The sequence below is a fragment of the Salvelinus namaycush genome, chromosome 19 (assembly GCF_016432855.1).
Source record: "Salvelinus namaycush isolate Seneca chromosome 19, SaNama_1.0, whole genome shotgun sequence".
Taxonomy (NCBI): domain Eukaryota; kingdom Metazoa; phylum Chordata; class Actinopteri; order Salmoniformes; family Salmonidae; genus Salvelinus; species Salvelinus namaycush.
The window spans coordinates 24,245,850-24,259,631 of NC_052325.1; positions in this window are offsets into that span (position 1 = coordinate 24,245,850).

Here is a 13,782-nt window from a genome sequence, read left to right on the forward strand (position 1 = left end):
AACCTCTCTCTCGTATCGTCTGAGATTCCCATAGATTGGAAAGCTGCCGTGGTCATCCCCCTCTTCAAAGGGGGAGACACTCTAGACCCAAACTGCTACAGACCATCTATCCTACCCTGCCTTTCTAAGGTCTTCGAAAGCCAAGTTAACAAACAGATTACCGACCATTTCGAATCCTACCGTACCTTCTCCGCTATGCAATCTGGTTTCAGAGCTGGTCATGGGTGCACCTCAGCCACGCTCAAGGTACTAAACGATATCATAACCGCCATCGATAAGAGACATTACTGTGCAGCCGTATTCATCGACCTGGCCAAGGCTTTCGACTCTGTCAATCATAACATTCTTATTGGCAGACTCAACAGCTTTGGTTTCTCAAATGACTGCCTCGACTACTTCTCTGATAGAACAGGGTTCAATTCTCGGGCCGACTCTTTTCTCTGTATATATCAATGATGTCGCTCTTGCTGCTGGTGATTATTTGATCCACCTCTACGCAAACGACACCATTCTGTATACCTCTGGCCCTACTTTGGACACTGTGTTAACTAACCTCCAGATGAGCTTCCAGATGAGCTTCAATGCTATACAACTCTCCTTCCGTGGCCTCCAACTGCTCCTAAAGCATGCTCTTCAACTGATCGCTGCCCGCACCTGCCCGCCCATCCAGCATCACTACTCTGGACAGTTCTGACTTAGAATATGTGGACAACTACAAATACCTAGGTGTCTGGTTAGACTGTAAACTCTCCTTCCAGACTCACATTAAACATCTCCAATCCAAAATTAAATCCAGAATCGGCCTCCTATTTCGCAACAAAGCATCCATCACTCATGCTGCCATGAGTGATGGATCGGTAGGATGGTCAGTTTCCCTTGTAAAACTGACCATCCTACCGATCCTCGACTTCGGCGATGTAATTTGCAAAATAGCCTCCAACACTCTACTTAACAAATTGGATGCAGTCTATCACAGTGCCATCCGTTTTGTCACCAAAGCCCCATATACTACCCACCACTGTGACCTGTACGCTCTCGTTGGCTGGCCCTCGCTTCATACTCGACGCCAAACCCACTGGCTCTAGGTCATCTACAAGTCTCTGCTAGGTAAAGCCCCGCTTTATCTCAGCTCACTGGTCACCATAGCAGCACCCACCCATAGCACGTGCTCCAGCAGGTATATCTCACTGGTCACCCCCAAAGCCAATTCCTCCTTCGGCCGCCTTTCCTTCCAGTTCTCTGCTGCCAATGACTGGAACGAACTGCAAAAATCACTAAAGCTGGAGACTCTTACCTCCCTCACTAGCTTTAAGCACCAGCTGTCAGAGCAGCTCACAGATCACTGCACATAGCCCATCCAATCTACCTCATCCCCATACTGTTATTTATTTATCTTGCTCCTTTGCACCCCAGTATCTCTACTTGCAAATTCATCTTCTGCACATTCTACCATTCCAGTGTTTCATTGCTATATTGTAATTACTTCGCCACAATGGCTTATTTATTGCCTTACCTCTCTTATCCTACCTCATTTGCACATGCTGTATATAGACTTTTCTACTGTATTATTGATTGTATGTTTGTTTATTCCCTGTGTAACTCTGTGTTGATGTATGTGTTGAACTGCTTTGCTTCATCTTGGCCAGGTCGCAGTTGTAAATGAGAACTTGTTCTTAACTAGCCTACCTGGTTAAATAAAGGTGAAATAAATAAAATTAATAAACATGCTTCGTAAACAACAGGTGTAGACTAACAGCGAAACGCTTACACCAGGGGAGAAGCCAGAAGATGCAGCTTAGTTATTGAAGGAAATTACATGGAGGACATTAGCAGCTGCACATTGATAGCTATAGCCTCAACTCTCAATAATCCCACCACTAACTCCTGGGAAAACAACTGACCCCATAAACACAGAGGTAAGATGTGGTGAGTGTCATAGGTCATCATGACATAACTGTGCAAAGAATCCTGGCATGTTTACCAATACCATACCACTGTGACTGGACAGTCACCCAGTCCAGACACCTGTCTGGGTGTTCTAATGGGTAACTGACATATAGGGGTCAGTATTCCGTAAAGTGACTAGGACTTGAATGCTTTCGGTCTGCGGTCTTGTTTTTATATACTGCATGCTGAGTAATGCAAATGTTCCATTAATGGTGGCAAATGTTTTTATTTTACTATCTTCATATTGTATGTAGGGTGAACATGTTTGCATTTTTTATGTATCTTTTATTTCTACAGGGTATTCTCATTGAGAAAAACCTTTTTTGCAGCATGGGACACTTCAGCATCATATGTGAGAATAGCAGGGCCAGGATGTGGTACTCACCTTTCAGATTACATCATTCTCATGTTTATGGTGTTTGACACAGTGACACATTTACAACCAATGACAAGACTATTTGTTGAAGACAGTTCCTCTGTTCCACTCAGAGATAGATTGAGGACTCAAAAAAAATTACAAAAAAACCTGTATCTGTGCTATTATAGGGTCTGTGACAGCATGGGCAGCGCCATTGAGGCCATCTCCATTTTGAAGTAGTCAATTTTCTTCTTCGCGATTGGCTTATCCAGGTTGGACATGACCCCAACAGGGTCACCAGGAGAGAGCAGCCAATGAAGTTGGAAGTCCCACCCAGTTGACTACATTAAAATGGTTGAAGCCCTCAATGGTAGTGCCCATGCTAATACTGCCTTTTGGCCACTAGAGGCCTCCCTCATTCTCTATGGTTTCACTCTGGACAAGTGACCAACCAATAGAATGGTGTTTCACAACTGAGTAATCAGAGACAATACACTCCTAACTTAATACTTGTAGGTTATTCTCTTACAATTGGACATTATTTGCTTACTATCAGTCATTGTATTCCCTTTTGATGACTAACATATATGGCAATTCTAAAATAAATGAATCTCGCTATGCCAACTAAAAGTAATCTCATTGTAAAACTGACAGTGAGCAAATAATGGTTTACTACTGTAGAAACATACTACAGTATGCAAATGTCAACTCTCATGTTGAAGTGCTGTTCTGGAATGTACTGCCCATAGAAATATTGAAATCTGAACCATTATGAAAATACATTATAGCTGAACCTGGAACAGTACTTAGTGCTGCAGTTTCTCACCTCTCCTCATGCGTGTCTGCTCACCCTTTCTATGGGAAGATCTCAATTGCATACTCCTCGTTTCCTACTCAAAACCAATTGGAGAAAGTCAGAGAGGAGTGATCTCTGGCTTTCTCAACCAACCTGGTTTGAGGAGATGAGGAGAGGACAACAATTGAGATCTTCCCCATGTGAAGCTAGGCAAGTGATTTCCAAAGTTTGGGATAATAAAGGATACTTGACTTGGACAAGGCCTTGTTCGGCTGCGTTCTCCTCATCCTGTCTTTGGCTGTCCCACAGACTTCTACATGGGCTGTTCAGTGTCACTCACTCACTGCTCCCCGTCTGTCCATCAGAGGCCATTTTTCTCAAAACGAATGCTGAACTTGAGTCCAACGGTCCACACCAGAACATACTGCCCCCCAGAGGTTGATTGAAGAATGCAGGGTTGCAAACTGGTGAGGGCCCAAAAAGGTGACACTTTTTTTTGTTGCACTGAAACATGCAAAAAAAATCCCTGCTAGGGGGAATGCAGGTTTTAACTAATTAAACAACAAAGAATATGATCTACATGATCAGTCTCTGTGTGTAAAATAAAAAGTGGTTAATGTGAACCTAACTCACAGAGAAAAAATGTAAAAAAAGCAATCCAATGTTATTTGTTGCCTAGACTTTACTGCAAATGAAAGCACATCGTTCTTACGCTTCGAACACACCGACTGCGTCATTGCGTTTCGATACACCAGAAGTACATTAATTTCCAATGGAACGCTGCATTTGCCTTGCAGCATTGCGTTGCAGAGGCAGTTGCAGTGCGTTCTGTGTGGTGCATACGTTCGATAAATCGAACGTATGCATCAAATTGTATGAGTGGACTTGACAGAAAGTAGCAAAATATGAATGTAGATTTTTTTTTGCACACATTCAGTAAAAATTTGGGATTACATAAAAACAGTTTGATTGCATAATTTCTTTACATTTTTTATTTATTTATTTGCCAAGTATATTATTTATTCGATGACATCCTCAAATTAATTGTGAGAGCCTATAATATAATTTCCCTCCAAAATGCAGTTTTGGAGCGAAATGCAATAATAAATAGTCAAGATAGGCAGAGTAGGCTCTTTCAACAATGAGACCAACGTTGAGGAAGGTGGTATGACTATTTCTTTCACACACACCTCATTGGCTAGGTTAGCAAGTTAGGTTAGCTAGCTAGCTAACGCTAACTAGCCACATCTAGCACAAGCTCACTACTAAACTGACCTGGCAATCCTACTATCGTGGACACTTGTCTCCAAGCAGCATTTTTTGTGTTTATGTCCCTGTAGCTGTCAGCAGTTGTGTCAAAAAGACACGGTTTTGAGGATACTGCGAAAATGATTCTCTCCTCCATGTGTCCAACCGCATGCGACCATTTGCAAAAGGTACCTGCATCAGTATAGTTGCCTAGCTGCGCAAAATGTTATGTGTAACAGTACTCTTCTTGCGTTGTGTACAATCAATTCTCGACACGAACTCCAACGTGTAGCACCAGTCATGGAGATTTATTCTGATAGGAACAGCACAAAATTGCACGTCATGCAATGCACGGCTCACCATCCAACTCTGCACTCACGCACGCTGGTTTGGTGCTTGTTCACTGGGCCATGTAGTTACCAAAATAATACAATTACAATATACAATATAATATCTTTAACAATGTACCTGATAGGAACAGCACAAAATTGCACGTCATGCAATGCACGGCTCACCATCCAACTCTGCACTCACGCACTGTACAAAATATATGACCCCCCCCCACCAGACACAGTAAGTTGCTAGCTAGTACTGGCGGGAATTCTTTACAACCAAAATGCACAACCAATATTCTCCAAAAAACACTGCATCTTATGTGTGATGTTCGAATAACATTTACAAACAAATTTATATAAATTGTACACTTAAATCATCACTTGGGAGTATAAAAATCACTTTTGATGTACAGTGCTTTGCAACCAACAACTTACCGCTGGTTTGGTGCTTGTTCACTGGGACGATTCTAACTGAAACATCCTCCCTCGTAAGCAAGCTACGCAAACCAGCCAATAAGATGCCATGTTGAGTAGGTGACGGCAAGACAAAACTAAAACCAAAAACCCATTGGCTTAACAATAAAGTGGCAAGGGGAATCACCAATATAACCCTGTTACACTCCCCCCTACTGAATTCCACTTGCAAAGAAAAATAATAAAAATACAAAACGGCACTGTGCAAACATACCAGATACAGAGACACTCAACATATGTACAGAATAATGTAGAGAAAAAAATTAGATATATTTTTAGACTACCTAATAGAGAAACTAAAAGGTAAAGCTGTGTATATCAAGGATGCAGACCCTGCTTTAAATCAGTCACTAAATATTCCAGTCATTAGACTATTCTCCTTGAGAATTAGAGTGAAAAGCGGTTGATCAATCCCCTTAGCCCTCATAGGTAAACATGCCTGTTACATGTTAAGTACACTCAGTGACTTTAAAACATCCAAGTAATAAAATAAACTACCATAAGAGAGTTGATCATATCCGTCACATTACCATCCTGCAACCTCTAATCATGGTCACAATGATGTAAAAGCAAAACAAATAAAAGATGTCAATACCGTTGACCCTCTATTCACATATTGAACCTTCAAGAGCTAACTGTCTGCTGATTCATAATCTCAATCAGTCTTGACACTGGTTTAAATAGTCTTCCTGCCCTTGACCTAATACGACCCCGACTACCTTCAACTGCATAAGGGGTAACAGTGTTTTGTACTGTTGCAATAGTGGGTCTGTCAACACAGTCCGTCTGTAACTGATCAGGTAAGGAATGGTCCGAGTTTGGTAGGTCAGTACGGATATCGTAAGTAGACTGGTCAATTAGCTCACTCACTACACTGTTACGGTCTCGGTCAGATTCTTGAAGACTCTCTGATCGAGGCAGACCTTCCAGCTGCAGTATATCTTCCACAGAATCCAAAGGTGGAACATCCTGAGCATCCAAGGATCGCACATCACCCTCCAGGCTTGTGTCACCTGTTCCTTCAGAAGGCAATTCTGACACCCACACTCTTGTTCTGTACTCAGCATCATCATCCACTGCAGTGTCCATGGCAGCTGAGACCATAAGGCTGTCATTCATGCCCTCAGACTCTGTTAATCCAGACATGTCTGTTCCCTCATCAACGGCAGCATGGGGAAGAGGAAGAAAGTTGACTGGCATTATCAGGTTGCGATGTACCGTCTTCTCCCGTCCAGTGGAGCTGTTCTGAATCTTAAAAGTGTGACTGTCAGCATTCAACCCAGTGACAAGGTAGACAGTATCCTCCCAACGGTCAGCAAGCTTCCGCTTTCCCCGCTCCCCCTTGTTAGCCAGCAACACTCGATCCCCAATCTCCACTGGTGCTCCTCTGACTCTTCTGTCATAAAGGTCAGCATGCCTCTTCAACTGCTTCGCTGCAGATGCCTGTGCTGCATTCATGGCTTCTTTCAGATCTCTCCTCAAAGATTTAACAAACTGGTCATAGTCAACAACTTCTGGGTTCTCTATGACAGAGCCAAAGACTATGTCAACAGGCAGTCTTGGCGTCCTCCCAAACATTAGCAGGAAAGGGGCAAAGCCTGTGGTCTCGTGGATTGTACAATTGTACGCAAACGTGAGGGACTTCAGCGCCTGAGGCCATCTGTGCTTTGCTCTCGTTGGCAGGGCCCGGATCATGTTTCCCAACGTCCTATTCATCCTTTCGCAGGACCCGTTCCCCATCGGATGGTACAGCGTGGTGTGAGACTTCTGAACACCTGCAACACTCAACAGTTCGGCTATTAAAGCGCTCTCAAAGTTGGCTCCCTGGTCTGAGTGTATACGGCGAGGCATCCCGTAGACACAGAAATAGTTGTTCCACAACTGATGAGCTACTGACTTAGCAGACTGGTTCGGACACAAGAAGGCATGAGCCAATTTGGTAAAGTGGTCAGTAACAACGAGCACATCCAAGGACTTGTTTGAAGAATCTTCTGCAGACCAGAAGTCTATGCACACTAGTTCAAGAGGCTCAGTTGTTATTATGCTCTCAAGAGGAGCTCTTGCTTCCGGTTCAGGAGTCTTGCTCACGACGCATCTCCTGCAGCACTTCACATATGCTTTTACCTCCCTCTCCAGGCCATGCCAGAAGAACCTCTGTCTTGTCAGGTAGACTGTTCTCTGTTGGCCCTGGTGACCAGCTTCATCATGGACACCCTTCAACACCATTGCTTTCATGGAGGCTGGAACTACATACAAATACGTTTTCCTCTTTGTAACCACATTCTTTGAAACACGATACAGTACACCCATCTTCATGGTCAACTTGTCCCAACTTCTGAGAAGACACAAAACCTCAACACTCTCATGGGCACGCTCTCTCCGGGATGGTCTTCTCCCCCTCTCCACAAAGAAGATCACTCTGCTGATCACGTTGTCATCACGCTGCTTACTCATCAGTAGGTCGTGTGGCAGAACATCGACATCGGTCTGCTCTGATGGCATAACAGCTTGTGGAAGCTGTGGCAACAGCAGTGCATGTGTGCCCACTTCATCCCCCCAGCCCCTGTGTGAATGAAGAACAGCTGCAACTTCATGTCTTGATAAAGCACCAGATGGGGGGTCAACAGTAGCCTGACAGCTAATGACCACTTCGTTGGAGTCAGAGGCTTTGTCAAAGGGGTGGCTGGACCAGCGAAACACATCTTGCACTCTGTCTGTGCGCACAGCGTCGGCTTCAGCTAGTAAGGTCTCGTACGGGACCCTTGTCAGGCGATGGAGTGCACTGGGTCGTACGAAGGGCTCTCTGCTCAAAGCATCTGCAACAACATTTATTTTTCCAGGGATGTACTTGATGTCAAACTCGTACGGTGCCAGCTTGGCGACCCATCTCTGTTCACAAGCATCAAGCTTTGCTTTGGTCAGAATGTATGTCAAGGGATTATTATCCGTCCATACCGTGAAGTGCTGCCCCCGTAGCCAGTGGTGGAACTTGTCACAGATAGCCCATTTCATGGCAAAGAACTCGAGCCTGTGCGCAGGATACCTCGACTGCGCATAACTGAGGGACTTGCTCGCGAAGGCTATAGGTCTCGCTGTAGCTCCCTGTTCCTGCACCTGGGACAGCACAGCACCTAAGCCATTGCTGGATGCATCCACCGAGAGTAGAAAGGGTTTTTCGAAGTTGGGGTGGGCCAACAAAACCTGGTCCAGTAAGGCTTGCTTCAGCTGGAATAAGGCCTGTCTGCATTCTGTTGTCCAGTCGGCAGCCGTCAACTTCCTGACAGGTGAGCGTTGCTTCTTTTTCCAGCGTGGAGCCTTGTGTCCAGTAGTCAACCCAAAGAGAGGCTTTGCAATGGTCGAGCAACCTTCAATGAACTGTTGATAATACACCACCATCCCAAGGAATGACCTCAACTTCTTCTGAGATGGAATGTCAGTGCCATCTTCCATCAGATCAGCTTCTGTTACTCCTGTAATGGCCTTCACCTTCTCAGGGTCTGTAGCTACACCATCCGCGCTAATGATATGCCCCAGAAACTTCACAGACCTCTGCAGAAAGTTACACTTTTTTGGCGCCAACTTCAGGTTGTGAGCCTTGAGACGCTCAAAAACCATTTCCAGGCGCTGTATAGCCAGATCTTCAGTGGGCGCATAGACCAAGACATCGTCAAGGTAACACAGCAGGCTAAGAAAGTTCTGATCCCCAAAGATGTTTAGCATCATCCTCATAAAGGTTGCAGGACTATTACATAACCCCTGTGGCATACGATTGTATTCGTACAATCCAAATGGCGACGTAAAAGCTGTGAATCTCCGGTCATCCTCATGCACTTCCACATTGTAGTAGCCAGAGGTAAGGTCCATTGTCGAGAAAAAGGCATTTCCACCTAAAGCAGCCAGTGCGTCAGCCTGGTGAGGGAGTGGGTGGGCGTCTTTGATGGTGCGAGCATTGAGCAAACGAAAATCAGTACAGAGTCTCAGGTCTCCAGACTTCTTCCATACAAGGACAAGGGGAGAGGCGAACTCACTACTAGACTTCCTTATGATTTCACGTTCTTCCATCTCATTCAATGCTTGTTTGAGCTTCTCATAATGATTTGGTGAAAGGCGTCGGTAGGGCATCCGAAAGGGTTTCTCATCACTCAGTTGAATGCGGTGAAGACATCCGGAAGCTTTTCCACAATCCAACTTGTGCCTGGAAAAAAAAGACTGGTACTCAGCTATGAGCTGGATGAGTTTCTTCTTACCAGCAGGAGACGCTTGACAGGAGTTGACATCAATATCAGTCAAACCTAAGTCACGTAAGACCTCAGGATCGCTTGAACTGTCAGGTCCGTCAGTATCGTGAAGTTGGCTGGAACCGTCATCAGTCAGTGTCAAGTCATCTTGGCAGTCAGTGAGTATATCAGCCGTTCTCTGCACTTGCTGCTGCAAAGCTGCTGATGAATCATCATTCACACACGAACAGTCAAAGTCCTCTAGAGCCATGCAAGGAAAGACATCGGCTAGAGTGGCGTTTCGTCTCAAAGTCACTGTCTTCTGAGAAGGGTTTATCACTCTAACAGGGAGCCACCCATCCCCCCGCAATAGAGCTACTGTCCTCCCTACCAGTATTGACCTTGGTGTTGACCTTGAACTGCTGGGCTCAATGAGAACAGCACTGCCCGCTGATAGATTCTGAGTGTTTCGTAGTCTGCCCCAGACTAAGTGCTCCTGCATAGGCTCTAGAGTCACAGCCCCTTTTAGTCTCACAGTTCCAACTTTGTCAGGTACTTCACCGTCTCTCCATCTCTCCACATTAGCCATCATATTGATTAGCTTGCTCTCCTCACCCCCGTCACACACAGGAGTATAAACCCTCTTCCAGAGATCTCCATCCGTCTTCAGGTGGCGAATCAAGTGCTTTAGGAGATTGCTGCCCAAGATGAGGTCATCACTCTGGCCTTCAACCACCAGTGTAGGCACGGCAACTCTACATCCGTACACCTCCATCTCCAGCTCACATACTCCCAAAGGCCTCGTCTTCAACCCACCACAACCAACCAAGACTACCTCTGTAGGACTCAATGATGGACTTTTCAACACTCCTGCACGCAACAGTTCAGGTAAGACCCTAGAGCTCAAGGTACAAGCCATGGATCCACTGTCAAGCATAGCTCTCACTTCCACTTCTCCTCCTATTAACACCTTGGCATAAAATAAATCATCATGTGCAGAAAGCCTCTGTGTGTTCTGCATTATGATACTCTTCTCAGTCTCCATTTCGTCACAAACACTTTTATATAGACTCCAAATCAACAGCTCTCACCGATGGGGACTCTACAAAAGGCCCAACACTCTCCCCTTCTACATGCAGGCCTACTAGTTTTCCCGGAAGCTGAGCAGTGGTTACTGTAGGGACTCCACCAGCTGTGCTCAGAGCTGCGGCCTTGGGGCACTGAGAGCGTGCGTGGCCAGCTACATGACAAAGAAAGCAGAGGTGATTGGCCCTGCAGTGAAAGTAAGTATCATGTCCAGCATCCCCGCACACGTTACATGGCCCATTAGACTTCACTTTGCTCCTATTCCCTTTTTGGAACCTATGGTCAGACTGTTGTGGTCTCTGCTCCAGCACACGCTCCAGCATTGCAAGGATACGTTCCATCGGCTCAGCTGAGCCCTGAATAGTCTGGGCTGGGTAAGGCAACGTATTGGGTACTTCCATGATGGGCCTCACAGCAGGCATGGTGATCGGCATGACAGCACCAACTTCCTGCTTCATTGTTGTGATGGCTGGGATCACCTTAGATAAGTGAGAGTACCTCTGCTCCCTCCTGTATTCATCCAGCCTCTCATGAACATCTGCAGCAGTCCACTGCTGTAATGGCTTGCACTTAAAGATAAGGGACAGTTCAGCGTTAGGGCAGTGTCTGATGAACATGACTGTGAGCTCACGAGATGGGTCTTCAACACTTTTTTTCTGTCTCTTTAGACAATCTTCAGCAACCTCCATAGCCCTGTTCAGTCTGAGCCAATATTCAAATGGTTGTTCATCAGTCAGAGGTAATGTGGCATAAAAGTCAGCGAGGGGCATGCTTGAAAAAGCAGTGTCACTAAAATGTTGTTTCAGTATGTCAAAGATGGGACTCGGGCCTTTAGATAAATCAACGGAGGGATTGCTGCGTATGCCCACTTTAACAACATCGCGGGCCCTTCCCATAAGCCTACCCATAACCTCAACAGCTTGGTCCATCACAGATACGCCCCTCTTACGCATGTAAACCATGACCATATCCTCCCACTCATGCACTGTGCACTTTTCAGAGCCATCCCCCCGAAAGTACACTGGTTCCCTGATATCAGACTTCAATACCAGGTTCAGGCCTGACACATCCAAACCCCTAGAGCTGCATGCATTCCCCATAACATTGTCCCCAACATGTCCAACAATTGCCTTTGACTCCAAACAGGAGGCAATGTTCTCCCCAATGGAATGACCAATCTGCTGTACTATGTCTGCTATGAAATCCATGGAGACCTCCCCACTCCCTGTATTTGGCAAAACTCTGTCATACACATCCTTGGGCGTTTCCATGGGTACACTATCATCAAAACTCCCAAAACCCTCCAGTTTAGGCATAGGTGTAGAAGCAACTGGAATTTTGCCTGAACCCCTACCAACAGATGGTGACAGATTAAATGACAGGAAACCCCTACCTCTCCCAACACCTTCCATTTTAACAATGGGAAATCAACACACTAATAAAAATGTAACTAGCAAAAAAAATGCATATATATATTTCTTTCTTTAACCTCACGTCAAAATCTAACCTATATCTAGTACACAGGTAAAACTCACCCTACTCATATCAGATATACATTAGAATTTCAAATAAACAAGTAACACAAAAGTTATATAGTTTATCTGTGAAGTGTCTCAGCCAGAGAAATCATCAATTTCGATAATAAAACGTTGGCGGCGCCCTCTTGTGGCGAAATGCGATATCGCACTATACTGCACCAGCAACGTCTTATCTGGTTCTTCAACGGCAACCACGGCGAAGTTCTGAGATGGAAATCCAGCGAAGGATGATCCGATCCAGAAGAACGGTCACGGCACCACTGTAACAGTACTCTTCTTGCGTTGTGTACAATCAATTCTCGACACGAACTCCAACGTGTAGCACCAGTCATGGAGATTTATTCTGATAGGAACAGCACAAAATTGCACGTCATGCAATGCACGGCTCACCATCCAACTCTGCACTCACGCACGCTGGTTTGGTGCTTGTTCACTGGGCCATGTAGTTACCAAAATAATACAATTACAATATACAATATAATATCTTTAACAATGTACCTGATAGGAACAGCACAAAATTGCACGTCATGCAATGCACGGCTCACCATCCAACTCTGCACTCACGCACTGTACAAAATATATGACCCCCCCCCACCAGACACAGTAAGTTGCTAGCTAGTACTGGCGGGAATTCTTTACAACCAAAATGCACAACCAATATTCTCCAAAAAACACTGCATCTTATGTGTGATGTTCGAATAACATTTACAAACAAATTTATATAAATTGTACACTTAAATCATCACTTGGGAGTATAAAAATCACTTTTGATGTACAGTGCTTTGCAACCAACAACTTACCGCTGGTTTGGTGCTTGTTCACTGGGACGATTCTAACTGAAACATCCTCCCTCGTAAGCAAGCTACGCAAACCAGCCAATAAGATGCCATGTTGAGTAGGTGACGGCAAGACAAAACTAAAACCAAAAACCCATTGGCTTAACAATAAAGTGGCAAGGGGAATCACCAATATAACCCTGTTACATATGCAGCAGTGATGCAATGACGCAGTCGGTGTGTTCGAAGCGTTACTCTTCTCAACGAGCAGCGGGTGCTGCCGCGGGTCCCACCCCGTCCCAAAGCACTCACAGGCGGCCCAGTCCGTGTGCAGCAGTCCCTCCCAGCTGCAGTCAGAGCAGGAGATGTTCACCCCTCCGCATTCAGACTGCAAATGAATCGCGCATGCGGGAAGCCGCCGCTGGCTGATCCCGGCCCGGCTTACATTAAAACATTCAATTAACCTGAATTAGGGCCAGAGTAGTTACCATAAATTTCTCACATTGCCATTGAGTTTTTTCTATTGTCTCTTTTTGGTCCATTTAGATTGTATGCATTTTTTTATTTTATGTTATGGTTAAAAATGTTCATGTTTTACTGTGAATTGTTGTAGGCTCCTAAGGTTAAAAACCAAACCAAATTAAGAAAACTGAACTAAAAAACAAAAAACTAAGTAACTCCCCCAGAGTGTCTCTTTTGCCGGCCCGGATATAGGAGGGTTGGAATTGAGACATTTAAAAAAACAAGAATTGACAGAAGAAAGTTCATACAGCGTACATCACAATTACATAAACATGGTTAATTACGCAAATTAGGTTATGACGTCATTTAGGACAGCCAATAGCTACTTCCCTTACTGAGGAGTGGGCAACAGTCGATAGCGCGCTGGACTTCGGGCTAGAAGGTCGAGGGTTCGAGACCTGCTCCCTACCCGTTTCATTACTATAGCGAATTGGTTAGGTTACTAATGTTAGCTCATCTGATGTTGTAACGTTAGCTGTCTGACT